Source organism: Triticum dicoccoides, chromosome 3A (assembly GCF_002162155.2).
Source record: "Triticum dicoccoides isolate Atlit2015 ecotype Zavitan chromosome 3A, WEW_v2.0, whole genome shotgun sequence".
Lineage (NCBI taxonomy): Eukaryota > Viridiplantae > Streptophyta > Magnoliopsida > Poales > Poaceae > Triticum > Triticum dicoccoides.
The window spans coordinates 195,802,944-195,809,870 of NC_041384.1; the positions used below are offsets into that span (position 1 = coordinate 195,802,944).

General features: G+C 48.0%; 1 long non-coding RNA gene across 1 annotated transcript; it reads right to left on the reverse strand.

Moving 5' to 3' along the window:
• Positions 1-3,464: 3,464 nt before the first annotated feature.
• Positions 3,465-5,418, reverse strand: LOC119271478. Its single transcript, XR_005134545.1, has 3 exons — positions 5,115-5,418; positions 3,708-3,778; positions 3,465-3,631 (listed from the first exon to the last, which is right to left on the reverse strand). It is a non-coding gene; the product is annotated as an uncharacterized LOC119271478 (long non-coding RNA).
• Between the last annotated feature and the right edge of the window lie 1,509 nt (positions 5,419-6,927).

Here is a 6,927-nt window from a genome sequence, read left to right on the forward strand (position 1 = left end):
CTAGTTGGAATAGGATTCGCGGAGGGGGAAAAGAGAGAGGGGGGGCGGCCACCTCTCCTTGTCCTAATAGGACTAGGGGAGGGGGGAGGCGCGCGGCCCATCTTGGGCTGCTCCTTCTCTTTTCCACTAAGGCCCACTAAGGCCCATATAGCTCCCGGGGGGTTCCGGTAATCTCCCGGTACTCCGGTAAAATCCCGATTTCACCCGGAACACTTCCGATATCCAAACATAGGCTTTCAATATATCAATCTTTATGTCTTGACCATTTCGAGACTCTTCGTCATGTCCGTGATCACATCCGGGACTCCGAACTATCTTCGGTACATCAAAATGCATAAACTCATAATATAACTGTCATCGTAACCTTAAGCGTGCGGACCCTACGGGTTCGAGAACAATGTAGACATGACCGAGACCCGTCTCCGGTCAATAACCAATAGCGGGACATGGATGCCCATATTGGTTCCTACATATTCTACGAAGATCCTTATCGGTCAGACCGCATAACAACATACGTCATTCCCTTTGTCATCGGTATGTTACTTGCCCGAGATTCGATCGTCGGTATTTCAATACCTAGTTCAATCTCGTTGTTGGCAAGTCTCTTTACTCGTTCTGTAATACATCATCCCGCAACTAACTCATTAGTCGCAATGCTTGCATGGCTTAGTGATGTGCATTACCGAGAGGGCCCAGAGATACCTCTCCGACAATCGGAGTGACAAAACCTAATCTCGAAATACGCCAACCCAACATGTACCTTTGGAGATACCTGTAGTACTCCTTTATAATCACCCAGTTACGTTGTGACGTTTGGTAGCACCCAAAGTGTTCCTCCGGTAAACGGGAGTTGCATAATCTCATAGTTATAGGAACATGTATGTCATGAAGAAAGCAATAGCAACATACTAAACGATCGGGTGCTAAGCTAATGGAATGGGTCATATCAATCAGATCATTCACTTAATGATGTGATCCCGTTAATCAAATAACAACTCATTGTTCATGGTTAGGGAACATAACCATCTTTGATTAACGAGCTAGTCAAGTAGAGGCATACTAGTGACACTCTGTTTGTCTATGTATTCACACATGTATTATGTTTCTGGTTAATACAATTCCAGCATGAATAATAAACATTTATCATGATATAAAGAAATAAATAATAACTTTATTATTGCCTCTAGGGCATATTTCTTTCATCCAATCCACGTGTCTCTTGCTATCTCACTGAAATAGGCTTCGACTCTCTGTCGACTTACGCCGTAGCCCCTCCATCAGCACAGAGTGAAGTCTTCCACCAAACCTCAGCTCCACCTTCAACATGACTCCATGTAGTTGCACCATGCTACCCCGCGCCCTGTCGACTTCAAGCTCCCTCATGTGTGCACCATCTTGAATCAACCCCGCGCCATAGTCTGTTGAAGCCGCACAAGCCCTCAGGCCTACACAACGTGTTTCCATGCCCCAGAAGCCAGCCACCATCAGCATCACGCTCCTATGTCGTCGTCGCTGAAATCACCGCCGTCTTCTGCTTTGACCAACATCCATGTCGATCCATCAGACTGTCCAGTCCGACCCAGCCGAAATTATCCAACTGCAACCATGCTCCACCCTGCACCGTGTCCATCCGCACTGCGTGCATTGCTTGACGCCCTGTGTTTACATGATCCTGTCACGACACGCTCCAGACTCCTCCGAGCCATATACACACGTCGCCAATCTTGCCACGCGCATAACAGTCCCTCACGCCACCATCCCCGTACACAACCCGTGTACAAAGAAATAAAGCCAAACTCTGCCATGTAAACCATCCCGTTGCACCTAGCCATGAAGACTCCAAAGTCCACCACGTGCTCATGTAGGCTGTAGAACCATTGGCCTTCCCTATCTCTTTCTTCCGATGGTTAGTATTAATCTATTACGTAGCTTCCTTTTTTTTCTCCAAACAAATCTCACGTAGCCCTCTTGACCATGCCTTGGCTTCCTGTGCGTTCCAGCACCTTAGACGTCCCATCAAGCTCGCTTGCAAGCCACAACTCTAGGCCTCACGCGCCAGCTTGTTCCACGCGCCAAAGAACATTGGCCGCCACTGCCCTACGCCTTGGGGCGTGATTCCGTGTCCATGCTTGGGCCTCTAGCCAGGCCGCATGCCCTGCAATACGCGTATTGCGGGCTCGATGGCCACACATCTCCTGCTGACACACGTTCCGAAGCCGCCGTTGCCGCTGCACGTATCTGATACCCTCGATCGGATCTCCTGCCTTGCAATTCCGCACTGCCGTCGCCACACGTCTGCTGCATCCACTAATGCGCTGTAGCCATCTCTTCCGATCTGACCAGCCGCGCCACCCGCGACTTCGATCCTGCTAAGAACCGTTGTAGCTCAGATTGCTATTCTGCCGCCTCCGATTCTGATGATGCCCACGAACACCGTTTCGTGACGAACGAAATCAACTCACGGTTCGGCCTCCTTTAGATCACCAGTCATAACTTTAAATCAAACCTTACTGTGATACCACTTGTTGAATAATCCGAGGCACTCCGTCGATCTATCGAGGACCAAGCAATCACACGAGGCACGACACCGAGATTTGTTAACGAGGTTCACCGATACGGCTACATCCCCGGGGCATGACTACGGACGCTCCTCCCCATGACACCGTCACAATACGGCACCCCGGCCGCCGGGCGCCGGCACAATCCGTCCGCAGCCTGAGTCGTAGACACACGCGGTGAGGATTCCGACGAGGACGAGGTGAGGTCCGCCGCTCGGCACCGTAGCTGGCGGCCAGACGGGAGCTGTCGCGGCTAGCGCTGCCCGCCAGGGGCCGTGACCAATCGCAGCTAGCGCCCCCTGCGTCCGGCGTGCTGCGCTGCGTGGGGCAGTGGCCTTGAGCCCTTGACTGGAGGCAAGATGGGGTCCGTGCAAGCTAGCTTCGCCCGCTTCACGCTGCGCCACGCGGGGCTGTATCCTTGGCCGGTGGGTAAGACGGGGGCCGTCGCGGCTAGCTCCGCCCGCCTCGGGCGCGTCCAAGGCTGTGGCCGACCCGCTCCCTCGTAGAAGGTGGAACCACAGCGCGTACACCCAGTCGGCGGGCGCGGCCGTGGCTGGTGGCGAGATGCAGCGGGGGGTCGTTGGGTCACACTTGAAGAAGGCGTGAGCTCGATGCATCTCAACAGGCAAAGGTGATTCTAGTTGCTTGCTTCTATCTACTCCGTACTAGCTAACCAGCTCTCACTTATCCATGTATTGACATATGCACGTACCGAAATTGGAAGTATACGAGCTATCCAGCTTCATCTATACATCTTCTCTGCTTTTTAATCACACAAGTGTAGGTGAAATCACAAATTGGTGAAAAATCCTTTCAAATTTAGTGCCCAAGTCCACATTTAACTGGAAAGCTAAACCGTGAAAAACTTACCAGTAACTAATCAATATCTTTCTTGACGGCAGAACAGTTCCACATCTAACATCAAAAGGAATAGTAAGGTGAATTACTACATCTCAAAGGGAACTATTACATCTGAAGGTAATTGTTTTGTAGAGCAATTCTCAGAAGCGAAGTTTATATTCAAAAGTGTTTCTCTTGTAGTCTTTTGCATGACTTGATTGGCTATCCAAGTCCTGAAAAAAGAAAGGAACGATTTTGTATGAGAAATAAACTTGAATTTGAGAGTATGACTTGTAAGTGAAACAATACCTTAGCAGGCAGCTGGTCATTTTTATTTGTTGGCCATCCTGAGCCCGGTAACACAACAGAAGTACAGAACTCTACATTGTTAATCCAAAAGTTAATGCAAGTGAATGACCCGCACATGCTCGTCTTAATTTTAAACGATTAATCTCTATCATTAGAGTTGGCAAAAGGATTAATCTCTATCATTAATCTCATGCAGTAAAATTTAAAATAAACTTAGGTGCTATTCTGTTAGTGGTGAACTTTGATTCCAAGTAAGATTGAGCTGGTGTCTCGTTATTAAATCAACTCATATGCTGATGTATAATATCTCCCTCTTTTATTAATTTTTCCATGACTAATCTGCCATATACTGATGAATAAGCAGCAAATAAATGCAGATGATTCAGAGTTTCCAACTTTAAGCATATTTGTTTATCTAGACAGGAACAGGGTAATGATATAGCTAGCACTGAAGGAAATAAATTATAGTGGAATGCTGAAGGATTAATTTGCATGTCCATGTTCTTAAGAAAGCAAAAGAGAATCTTGGCTCACTATACACCAACAAGAGCGAGTTTAGGGCTAAATTTCACAAAGTGGTGAATCACATGACCAGTGTTGAAGGATTTGAGGCTGCCTGGGTATACTTGTTCAAAAATACAATTTGAAGTCCCACAATTACATGACAAACCAGTTCGAGATACGTCGCAAATGGGCATCAAGCCCAATGCATGTGTTCACCCGTCAGTACATGAGGCTACAATTCGACCGGGAATCAGATGAAAGCTACCAAGAAAACAGGACAAGGATTGTAAGCCGAATTTATGTACATTGTCTTTCATATTTGTTGCTCTGGTTTTTGTATATATCAACCAACAGAATTAACAAATTATCTCTTTTTTGGTGCTACTCAGAGTAGTGCTGTGATGAGGACAAACGTTGCTATCGAAAGGCACGTGAGTAAAGTTTACACAAGAAAGATGTTTGAACAATTTGGTGAGAATCTGTTTGAAGGTGGATCATACCATGTCGAGGAGATTTGAAAAGAAAAAGAAAAATATCGCAAGGCACAACGATGCCTTAAAACGAGAGAAGTGGAGTAAGGTCGAATATGAGGTGACCATATCAGATGAAGCTGGCTGGTTTGAATCTGAATGCGGGCAGTTTGCCCACATGGGAATGCTTTGCTGCCATGCTTTGAAGGTTACTTTCTGACACGACATTATGCAGGGGCTGTTCTATCTATTGTTTGCTATCACCCGTGGTGCTTAGCGATTTTTGCTCGTGTGCGCAGGTGATTAACCACGTTGGTGTACCGGAGATACCCAAGCGGCACATCCTAAAAAGGTGGACGAAAGATGCTAGAGACATCTTGCCACAACACATAGCTCACTTTTAAAAGGATCAGGCTGCGAATCAATCTTTTACCTGTCGGAGCTCAACTCTGTACCTGCACGCCATGGAACTGTTGAGGATTGGAGACTCATCAATCTCTGTCTACGAGCTTGTATTTGGGAGGATCAAAGACTTAATCGTAGAGGTATCTCCGCTGGCGGAAAAGACGATGGTCTAGAAATTGAGGATAAGATAGCTGCTGAATCAAGTCGAAAGAACAATAGCTCAGTAGGGGCAATCATAAACATTGATGCACATATGGGTGACAATGAGAACAACATGACCGCGTCTGGCAATTGGGATGCCCTCGCTGGTTTGTCTGCTCCAAGCAAGAAGCGTGGTGTTGGCCGGCCGTGCTCGAGCAGAGAGAAAGTGTCATACGAAGGCTTGAGTAAGCGCACAAGGTTGTGCAGTATATGCAAGCTCCCAGGGCATAAGAGGACAATCTGCCTGTGCCGAAACAACCTCGCAAGCCTGTTACGTGCAAGAACTGTTGTACGACGGGACAACGTCGCACCTCTGTACGAGGCCGCTTGTGCCCAACGCCTAGGACTTTTTTCAGACCATGTGTAAAACTATAATAATCGAGGATCTTCTAGAGCTTGACTTGTGTCTGAACTTCCCCGCTTGTTCCTCCTGATTGTAAACAGTTGTTTCCAGATAAAGCTGTGGTGTCTCTCCTGATAAATCTGAATTTGCCAATCACTAATAACATCACAGCTATTGTAGCGACTACACATAACTACTGTAGTTGACAGCTGATCAATAGTGCTTCAGTAATGTTGTTTGCCCACCTGGTTGTGCATAAAAATCACACTGATGGTGCTTGTCCCACTGGCATTTTCGAAAAAGGGTGGCTGGTATTAATGCGTCCGTGAGAGCAACGGGACGGGTAGGCTCAGAAAAATATCTGATCCATCCGCGTTTATCCGTTCCGCTACGGCGTGGTCGTTGAGCTGCGCTTTAAAGCGCGGGACCCATCACCGAATCTGCTATCATTATAAAAAAAAGAGTGGGACAGATCTAAACAATCTAATCCATTCATCTATCAAATCTAATTATTCATAATCCTTTCATGTTTAACACTACAAGCCACGCATTAAGCCACCACTAATCCATGCATCGCTAAGCCCGCCGTTCCAAAAAAAAACTGCCACAACCCACGCACGCACGCCCACCCGCACACCCCCTCCTCCCATCGCGCCTCGCCGCACCTCCTGCTCCTCCCACGCCGCGCCGCGCCGCACGCCGCCTGCGTCGGCGGCAGCGGCGGCAAGGTCCATCTCCTCCCTCAAGCTGCGGCGAGCTTGAGACACAGCGGGCTCAGCCACGAAGATGGATTTCTCCGACGGGGCATTCGATTCCTGGCCTATGTTCCTCGACCTCGCGTCAGGCACATATGCCCCAGCGGTCGTTCCTTCTTGTGGTCAGCGACGCAGATGCCGCTGCTGTCGTTCCTCGCACAACCGAGGATGCGGAACTCCTCTACGGTGAGACGCATTGCGCAGCCTCTGCCCTCCAACATCGTGGCAGCATGCCGATGCCCACCAAATGTTCGATGAGTTCCCCTAATGGACCTCTCTATATAGCTAGCCCTCTCTATTTCAGTCTCTCACTGCTCTCCGTGTCATCCATATATGATCTTATTTTGTTTCAGTTTTTTGCTAGATTTAACACTGACATTTGTTTAAATCCTATCCATGTTGAACCATTGAAAGGGAGCACACAAAGCTGCAGAGGCAACAACTCCAAAGGAATCAGCATGGTGATGCGTTTCTATATGTTCAGTGTGACTAGAAACCAACATGCTGACTACTAAACCATATGCACAGGATGGAAGAAAATT